Genomic DNA, 10,893 nt, shown 5'->3' on the forward strand with positions numbered 1-10,893 from the left:
GTGAATAGCCCAGGTAGTGAATAACCCAGGTAGAAAATAACCCAGGTAGTGAATAACCCAGGTAGAAAATAACCCAGGTAGTGAATAACCCAGGTAGAGAATAACCCAGGTAGTGAATAATCCAGGTAGAGAATAACCCAGGTAGTGAATAACCCAGGTAGTAAATAACCCAGGTAGTGAATGACCCAGGTAGTGAATAGCCCAGGTAGAGAATAACCAGGTAGAAAATAACCCAGGTAGAAAATAACCTAGGTAGAAAATAACCCAGGTAGAGAATAACCCAGGTAGAAAATAACCCAGGTAGTGAATAACCCAGGTAGAGAATAACCCAGGTAGAAAATAACCCAGGTAGTGAATAACCCAGGTAGTGAATAACCCAGGTAGAGAATGACCCAGGTAGAGAATAACCCAGGTAGAGAATAACCCAGGTAGAAAATAACCCAGGTAGAAAATAACCCAGGCAGAGAATAACCCAGGTGGAGAATAACCCTGGTAGAGAATAACCCAGGTAGAAAATAACCCAGGTAGAAAATAACCCAGGTAGAAAATAACCCAGGTAGAGAATAACCTAGGTAGAAAATAACCCAGGTAGTGAATAATCCAGGTAGAGAGTAACCCAGGTAGTGAATAACCCAGGTAGAGAATAACCCAGGTAGAGAATAACCCAGGTAGTGAATAACCCAGTTAGTGAATAACCCAGGTAGTGAATAACCCAGGTAGAGAATAACCCAGGTAGAAAATTACCCAGGTAGTGAATAGCCCAGGTAGAGAATAACCCAGGTAGCTGCATCTTTTAACGCAGCTGCACAGCCCCACGTCAGAAGCTGCAGGCACCTCGGTGCACCTGAGCAATAACTGATGACATCTTGTGTTAAATTTACAGCTTTTCCTGGTTTTCTCAGGTTTATTTGGAATCTAGGCTCTCAGTTTGGTAGCTTCTGGGTAACCTTCATCCTGAGCAGGTAAGGCAGCTCCTCTCCTCACCTGCATCTCATAATGCAGCTTCGTGAGTCACCCGATTCCAGGTTTGTGACCTTTTACCAGATATTCTCCAAGCTGCTCCTCACCCGTTGTGTTTGACTCTGAATCTAAACACTGAAACCGTGTCTCTGTGGCTCCAGCGAACTCAGATGATCTGTCCACCAGCTGGTTATCAGATAATTTCCATTCAGCCATTGGTTCTCTGCTCTGAAAGCTACAGCAGATTGTTCAAACTGTAATCCCAGCAGAAGAACATCTGTGCATGAAGGGAACGCTCATTTGATCCATCAGAGGAGGATTTTTCTCTTTTCATCTTCACCTCCGCAACAGGATTAAAGCTTCTCATATATCTTCTGGAGACTCCACCCCCCACAAGCAGACTCCTCTCCTGGGTCCAATCCTGCCTGAAGTCCATGGCTGAGCCGGCAGCTGACGGCGGGTCGACCCCCCGAGCCATCTCTGCTCGGTCAGAATGACGTCCATGACTGCACCCAACCTGAATGCATGGATGTGGAACCCATGACCTCGTTAACAGATATGTGCTTGAAGAATGTTGTGTACCTCGGCCATGTTCAGTTAGAATAAGGTCCTAAAGAGATCTTTTAGAATACAGATGTTCAGTTAGAATAAGGTACTAAAGAGATCTTTTAGAATACAGATGTTCAGTTAGAATAAGGTACTAAAGAGATCTTTTAGGATACAGATGTTCAGTTAGAATAAGGTACTAAAGAGATCTGTTAGGATACAGATGTTCAGTTAGAATAAGGTACTAAAGAGACCTTTTAGGATACAGATGTTCAGTTAGAATAAGGTACCAAAGAGATCTTTTAGGATACAGATGTTCAGTTAGAATAAGGTACTAAAGAGATCTTTTAGGATACAGATGTTCAGTTAGAATAAGGTACCAAAGAGATCTTTTAGGATACAGATGTTCAGTTAGAATAAGGTACCAAAGAGATCTTTTAGGATACAGATGTTCAGTTAGAATAAGGTACTAAAGAGATCTTTTAGGATACAGATGTTCAGTTAGAATAAGGTACCAAAGAGATCTTTTAGGATACAGATGTTCAGTTAGAATAAGGTACCAAAGAGATCTTTTAGGATACAGATGTTCAGTTAGAATAAGGTACTAAAGAGATCTTTTAGGATACAGATGTTCAGTTAGAATAAGGTACTAAAGAGATCTTTTAGGATACAGATGTTCAGTTAGAATAAGGTACTAAAGAGATCTGTTAGGATACAGATGTTCAGTTAGAATGAGGTACTAAAGAGACCTTTTAGGATACAGATGTTCAGTTAGAATAAGGTACCAAAGAGATCTTTTAGGATACAGATGTTCAGTTAGAATAAGGTACTAAAGAGATCTTTTAGGATACAGATGTTCAGTTAGAATAAGGTACTAGAGAGATCTTTTATAATACAGATGTTCAGGTAGAATAAGGTACTAAAGAGATCTTTTAGGATACAGATGTTCAGTTAGAATAAGGTACTAAAGAGATCTTTTAGAATACAGATGCTCAGTTAGAATAAGGTACTAAAGAGATCTTTTAGGCAGAAGCCTTGGCACAGCTCGATTTTTTACGACGCTGGATCTGACCAAAGGCTACTGGCAGATTCCCTTGTCTCCAGAGTCCAAGGAAAAAATGGCCTTCTCCACTCCGTACGGGTTGTACCAATTCATTACACTTCTGTTCGGGTTGTTCGGGGCCCCAGCCACGTTCCAACGCCTCATGGACCGGGTGCTGCGCCCGCATGCTGCATATGATGCCGCCTATCTGGATCCACAGCAACAGCTGGGCGGAGCATGTGCAGCAGGTGGCCGCGGTGCTTGAGTCACTGAGGCAGGCGGGGCTCACGGCCAACCCGAAGAAGTGTGCAGTTGGACGGAGGGAGGTACGGTATCTGGACAGCTCCCCGTCCTAAGTCGGGCGGTGGAGGTATGTGGAGGGGGCGTGGTGCATCAGGTGCAGAGGAGAGGTGGGAAGGGCTCAGAGGACGGTGGGAGGGGAGATGATTGGCACACCTGCACATCGTCGGCTAATCATTCTCCCCTTTATCAGTAGCGTGCTGGTCCAGGCAGAGGGAGAGATGACCAGAACCAGAGGTGGCGGAACGGACGGAAGCCAGCGATCGTCACCTGCATTCTGCCTTGTAGCCTCGGTCATCGTGAATAAAAGAGTTACCCTTAAGAAGTTGTCTCTGCGAGTGTGTTGGGAGAACCTGCGGTGGTAACCAGACCTGCCACAAGGTATTAAAGAGATCTTTTAGGATACAGATGTTCAGTTAGAATAAGGTACAAAAGAAATCTTTTGAAATGTTTAAAATAGCGTCACCAGTGGGTGCTCTGTTCCCGAGCCATTCCGACACCTTTACTCAGGGCTTAATTTGTGCCGGATCCGGCCGGAACAGGATCCGGCACCTCTTGGTTTTGGCCTGCCAGTGTTCCGGGACTTATTTGGGCTGATTTCTACCTCTCGTATAGAAAAACATATTAATATTACAAAAAAGTTTGTAAAAAAAAATGTAGAAAATAAAACAATAATATTCCGAACAAATCCCACGAATTTCTTGTTGTTTATCAAGATAAAACGACGTCAATTGTACGGAAGCCCAGAGCCGATGTGATACGTATAACCCTCTGGGGTCTAAGGCCTTTTCAGAGACTTTGAGGCAGTTGTCACCACCTTTTCAAGTATTTCAACTAACTGTAAACATCTATGCAAAATTGACACATATGGTTGTATTCTGAAAAGCCTAACAAAAAACAATATGAGAGTGAAGTGAATGTAATACAAACAAGTTTTATTTAAATTGAGGGGAAACACAACTGTACAAAAAAACAAGTTTTAGAGGTCTTCAAACAGTGCAAGAAAACACACTATAAATATATCTAGCCAAGACTTTTGAAGGTTGAACCTTGTAAACAAAAGTGTTGGCTGCATAAAAGTAAAAAGTGCAGTCAGAAATGTTTTTTTGTTTTCACACAAACTGTAAAAAAGTGATTGTAACTCCAGGCAGTGTCTCTGAGCATTGAATACTAATTAGATGGGTGTGTAACACCCCTGATTCCTCCCCACCCCCCTGTCACTCTCCATGTGATAATTGTCTGTCACTGGCAGGACATTGCTGCCTTCTCCCACATGCTGGCTGAATGGGGCGTGTTCTCACCTGTGAATAGCCACTCAATCACCTGGTACTTTACATGTGAATAGCGATAGGTGTGGCCGAGGAAGCTGCTGCAGTCTGAGACTACAGAAAATCCAAAGATTTCTGTTCACTCTCTTTAAAAAGGGCCAGCTATAGAATTTATTTTAAAATATATATATTTGAAAACTAGAAGTTTCAAGGTTTTTAATGGTGTCACTTATATGTTTGAATGACAAAAACTCACAGAGTTACAGATGTGTTTTTGGAGATGTGTCAAAAATGCCCACCGGTGGGCATTAGACCCCAGAGTGACTTTTTTTTGATGGTTTTCTCTCGATATAATGAGAAAATTTACCGATGGTTTTCGAGGCCACTTTTTCTCCCCAGTCCGCCCCTGTTTATATGTGTTTATGTGTATTTCTGGCAAAGGTGTACCCATCTTTACCCCCTTTCATTGAAAACTGAATAAAGTAGCCTATGAATCAAACATGGAGCGTTTGTGAAAATGTACAAAGCAAATCCCGCTGGTGTGACGAGCATTTGAAGGATGGAATCAGGTTTAACACACACCAATCATGCCGTTATCGTTTTCTCGAGATAACGAGAAAAATAACTCGTGCATCATTCGGTAACCATGGAGACGGCCTGGCCTCCTCAGCTGGTCACTGATGAAGTTAACTACATCAGCAGGATCACTGAGCTGCAGTCGAGCAGCCGTCTCCTTAAATGACGCGGGCTGATTTGAAAGTTATCTCTACAAGACAAACAAATTGCAATTTCAGCCTGTTAGACCTCGACAGAAGTAAAATCTGATGCGTTGATCTATGTTGGGTTCTCCAAAATCTGACATTTTCAGCTTGAGTCCGTTCTTGGAAAGGCTTTAAGAACACAGAGAAACTGATCATGAGCATTCAAGAAAAGATAGTCATCTCGTGATCTCGAAAACCATCTGTAAACTAACTCGTTTTCTCGAGATAACGACACAATTATCTCGTTATCTCGAGAAAACCATCAAAAAAAAAGTTTATACGGACCATGTCCGCTCTGAGCTTCCGTACATTTGAAAGACTCAGAGATCTGTTGTTGATGCTCTGAAAACTACTGGTCATCAAACCCCGCTTCGCAGACAAAAACTTTTGAAATTTGCGGCATCTGGGGAGCAAGCAGCAGAGAGGAACAAAGAGTTACCTTTTCAATGCAAACATGTCAAAAAGACAATTGAATTTACTGTCTTTTTTCAAAAAGAAGAAAGAGTTGCATAACGCTTCGAAACGAGTCAGAAAAGCCTCGACAAGCGGCGACACGGGCAGCTGCAGCGGTCATGCTGACGAGCAAAACCAGCTGCAGCAGGACACTAGCGCCACAACCGCTAGCCAGCTTCACCGACAGCTAGCCAACTTCAATGACAGCTAGCCAGCTTCACCGACAGCTAGCCAACTTCAATGACAGCTAGCCAGCTTCACCAACAGCTAGCCAGCTTCACCGACAGCTGGCCAACTTCACCGACAGCTAGCCAGCTTCACCTGACAGCTAGCCAACTTCACAGACAGCTAGCCAGCTTCACCTGACAGCTAGCCAGCTTCACCGACAGCTAGCCAACTTCACAGACAGCTAGCCAACTTCAATGACAGCTAGCCAGCTTCAACGACAGCTAGCCAACTTCACAGACAGCTAGCCAGCTTCAATGACAGCTAGCCAACTTCACCGACAGCTAGCCAGCTTCACCTGACAGCTAGCCAGCTTCACCGACAGCTAGCAAATTTCACAGACAGCCAGTGTTGCCAGATTAGGTTGAGCGATTTCCGCCCAATCACGTTCCAAAACCCGCCCACTTCAGCAAAAAACCGCCCAACAACGTTTTTCACATGAAAACATTTAATATTTGAGTAATACTTAAATTCTGAAACATATTACTCATTAACCACATGACAAGTATCTTTCACAGTGTTACAAAGTTGTTGTTTTTTTTTTTCGTTTTTTTTTCTTGATATCAGTATAATGCAGGAGGACGTCCTAAAAGTATGGATTGCACCTGTCCTGCAAGATCTGTCCAAGGCACGGTGCAAATATTGCAAAAGCGAGATCCGGACTGTATTTGGCCTTCAATCAGTTTTTGGCAGGTGAAAACTGATTGATAACTGCAAAACGCATCCAAACATGGGAAGCAAATACTATGAAGGGCCCAGATCCGATAAAAAAACAATGCAGTCACGAGGATCGCTGCAAAAGTTATCATATCTTTATTGAAAATCCACCAATAGCCTAAATCATATTCATTACAGTCTAATTTCCAAAGACAGGGCTCTACAAAGTCATCAGATATACCGAGCACAGATACATGTTTATCACGTAATTGTCTTTACGTGATAAACGTCAAACTTTCGAAGCTATAATTAGGTCTACATTATAATGCAGTTGTGTGTATCTGCATAGTAAGATCGCGTAACCCAGAGAAAAGCAGACGGTTTTGCGCTACCGCTCAACGGGCTGCTGTGCGCGCTCCCGCGGCAGCAAATCAGATTCTGGCAGACAATCACTTTTTGGCAAGACACCTGTACTCAACCACTATATGGCTCTGTTCAACCAGCTACGGCATATCTGCCGCCTGCTGTGTACGTAGGCCTACACTGTATGGATTGATAGGAACACAGTTTGATTTTGTTTATTCACTTTTAACATTAACCTTTTTATTCACTGAATAAAATGCATAACTGTTGTGAGAACAAAAATCCCCGCCCAAACGTGTCGAAAGCAGCCCAAATTGTATTCGCCCGCCGAAGGCATTTTCTGCCCGCCGGAGGCAGTCAAAAGACGCCCAATTGGGCGGCCACCCGCCCAATCTGGTAACACTGCAGACAGCTAGCTAACTTCAATGACAGCTAGCCAACTTCACCGACACCTAGCCAGCTTCACCGACACCTAGCCAGCTTCACCGACACCTAGCCAGCTTCACTGACAGCTAGCCAACTTTACCGACAGCTAGCCAACTTTACCGACAGCTTGCCAACTTCACCGACCGAATTGTGAATTATTGTCATAACATTTATAACCATGGATATTATTTGAAATGAAGGCTTGTGAGTCCCACAGCATTGTCAGTGGGCATCTGTATGTTGTTTCCAGCACCGTTTTCTGAATGCCTTCCGGCACCTTCTGATTTACAAATGAAGCACAGCCTTCACTGAACAGTAGCCTACTGAGCAACACAGCTGTCAGAGTTTTGTGTTTGGTCCATTTAGAATCAGATCGAGACCTTTACAGGATGTTGTGCACCAAGGTTCAGATGATGTTCACGCTTCTTCTGGTGATCCACACTAACAGTATAGTTTTATACCATAGTTTATTCTAATCTAACTCAACCTACGTTACCAGCGGGGCTCATCACCGGCCATGTGAGTTTCAGTGCACCACAGTTACCATGTTTACCACCCAGCCCAGTAAAGAAAAAGCATCATCGCTCAGCACGACTTTCTGCACAGCGACCAACACGCAGGTTAAAGTTTGAGCATGAAACAGGTGTGACTGAGTTATTCACGCTCACACACGATGAAATTCACACCAGAGAATCAACGTTTACGGCCTCGGCTTCAGACGTTTCTGAACAGACTTCCTGAAACACCACGCTTCCAGCAGCAGCTCGTGACCTCCGTCAGATTGTGGCAGATGCACAGATAAATGAGCCGTGGTGAGGACAAAAGTGCGTAAATAAATGTCCAGTTAATGAAGAAATGAACTCTGGAGCAGTCGTTTCTTCGAAAAAGGTCAGATTTTGTGGCGTTTGCTTCAAATCCACTTATGGAGGTGGAGCATGTCACGATCCCGCCGACCTCCCTGTGACCCAGATCTCTGAACTGCAGCTGAACCCTGCTGTTAAATCCTGCTCTGAGAGGTCGTGCAGCCAAAACTGTGCTGAGTTGTGGCATCAAGCGTTTGGCCGCGAGCTCCAGCTGTACCGTCATGAATAAGTCAGACTGTACCCGTCTCCGACAGCGTTCCCATTGTGATGCATAATTCACCGCAAACACAATCTATATTTTACAGGAGGCTTCGGGGTTCCACACAACCGTTTAGCTGGAGTTTAGGGTCGATCTTTTTTTTTTTCTGTGGGGTTACGACAACAAACAGCAGCGTGTTTGCACACTGAGTCCTGATTCCCTGAATGGAACAAGCTGAGCGAGAGCTGCGGGTCAGCGGGCGGTGCGGCGGACCGCACGGACCCCTGACACCGTGTTTGACCTTTTTTCCCAAATTATTCCGACCATGTGACATTTATTTATTTATTTGTTTGTTTTCAGTTTGCAGAACAAGCGGCAGCCACATCAGAACTGCTTTAAGGTTAAAGATAAAGAGAAATAATAACATGTTGTACTGATGAAAACATGAACAACATAAAATCTGTTTATCTAAGCAACTGCAAGACCACCTGATTTTTTATTTTAAAGCAGAAATGACACGTAACTGCAAAGGTTCTGTTCCTAGTAGCAGCTTTCAGCTCAAAGAGGATTTTTTATTCACCCTTCCTGCTAAAAAAACTCTATTTTTCTAAACTTAATTTTTCTAAACTAATACTGATCTGTTCTGAGGTCACTCCAAACCTTTTTGAATGATCATTACAGTATTGTGCAAAGTTCTCGATACATTCCTCGTTTCTTCCTGTTTCCTTCCAAGCAGCCAGACTTTCCTGTAATCTTTAAAGTGTCCTGATCAACAGTTCTCCAGCTTTCTGAAGGTCTGTCAGAGTTTTTCTTTGGACATTTTCTGCTTTTTCACTGATCTTTAGTCCAGTTTTTTCTTTGTTAAGCCACTTAACTCTGACCTATGAACCATTCAGGCAGGAAAAAGGCTCCTAACTCAAGGGATGAGCCAGTGTTGTGTCCACACAGAACAGACAACTTAGCAAAGAAGCCATTTTAAACTGGATCTTTAGGCACTTTGTTACAGTGGGTCTCCATGATGAGATTAATTTGATTATAGCTATAGTTGGGTTATCCTCCTTATTTGAGAAGAGAGGTATTTCTCCTTGGATATGTGGCGGTGAATGAATGGGATCAGAGGCACAAAGCGTGTCATACCCCGATATGATAGGTGGCACTGTACCCATTCCAACTATTGCTAATAGAGCCACTTCCTGTTGACCTCTTCACCACCAACACGCTTTGTGCCTCTGATCCCATTCATTCACTGCCATATATCCAATAATGCTCAAATAAGTAGCATAACCCAACTATAGCTGTAATCCAATTAATCTCACCATGTAGACCCACTGAGTGAAGCAGTGTGGGATCATCTTGGCAGAGAACGGAACAAAAGGCAGCCCACATCCCATGTTTTCCTTCAAGTGTATAAAGAAATGAGAAAAAAAACATGTTTCACTCCTATAACCAAGTCTAAATTCCTTCCTGATGTTTCAGGGGATGCTTGAGGATTCACCCATCTTCAGTCCAGTTCTTCTAGCCGAGCTTTAGAGGAATAAAAGGCACCGAACTGAAGGATGAACCATTTTGGTTTGGTCTTCTTTAAAAGCTGGCGTGCATTAGGGCAGAAATCAGCTGTTTCTGCTACTAAACAGTGAACTTAACCAAAGAATTCCTTAACTTAACCAAATAATTCCTGAACTCAACCAAAGAATTCCTGAACTTAACCAAAGAATTCCTGAACTTAACCAAAGAATTCCTGAACTCAACCAAAGAATTCCTGAACTTAACCAAAGAATTCCTTAACTTAACCAAAGAATTCCTGAACTCAACCAAAGAATTCCTGAACTCAACCAAAGAATTCCTGAACCGGTCCTCATTTTTCTCCAGTTTCCAGTTGGCCAACATTTAGCCCAAACCAACACCTGCTGACCAGACTACTGGTTCTGATGAATCCTCCCCAGAGCCCGGAGCTCAACATTACTGAAGCAGTGTGGGATCATGTTGGCAGAGAACGGAACAAAAGGCAGCCCACATCCAAAGAAGAGCTTTGGGATGTCCTTCAAGAAGCCTGGAGAACTGTTCCTGAAGACTCCTTAAAGAAAGGACAGAAAGCTGGTCTGAGAGGGTTCAGGCTGTGTTGGAGGAGAAAGGCCAAATATTCACGAAGGGATCCTTTTTCAAAGTAGCGTTTGACGGTATGAGCGCCATGGGAAAACACGTTAACTTGTGCTGATCGAGGTCAGAGAACTTTCTTTACGGCACAAGGTGGGATGCTTCCTTTCGCTGCTGTTTAATTGAACCCATTCTTTCCTCTCGTGGTTGAACCCCTGCAACACAACTTCAGAGCCTGCTGGATGCATATCAAAGCTCAAGAGATGAAAAGTGATTCTTACTTAATTTTCTCCAAACATAACTTTGGTCCCTGTTGCCAAAGGTTCCATTTAAACACGTTTTCCTGAATGCATCGGGCTTGTTAAATTGTTCATATGCAAATGTGGGAAATAAAGCATCAATTTGTGGAAACATGCGGCGTTGGAGCGAAAAGCAGCTTAATCTCTGCTATATTCCCGACATTATTTACACTCCAACAACTTCTGCTACTTCAATGATGGATACACAAAGATATCAGCATTAAATAAATATGCTGTAAGCTAAACTCTGCTTTGTTTCTGTGTTTCCATCTGCTTTGTTTTCATGGTTGTGCGTTCCCATCTCGTGAGTCCGTGGTGTTTTCCAGCAGAGCGGCTCTGGCTCCGCCCCTCCCTCTGCTCAGCTGAACTCTGCCTGAACCTTCCTTTGAACCTTGGATGAACTTTCCTTAACTGACCCGTTAATCTACATTCAGTGC

The sequence above is a fragment of the Odontesthes bonariensis genome, chromosome 2 (assembly GCF_027942865.1).
Source record: "Odontesthes bonariensis isolate fOdoBon6 chromosome 2, fOdoBon6.hap1, whole genome shotgun sequence".
Lineage (NCBI taxonomy): Eukaryota > Metazoa > Chordata > Actinopteri > Atheriniformes > Atherinopsidae > Odontesthes > Odontesthes bonariensis.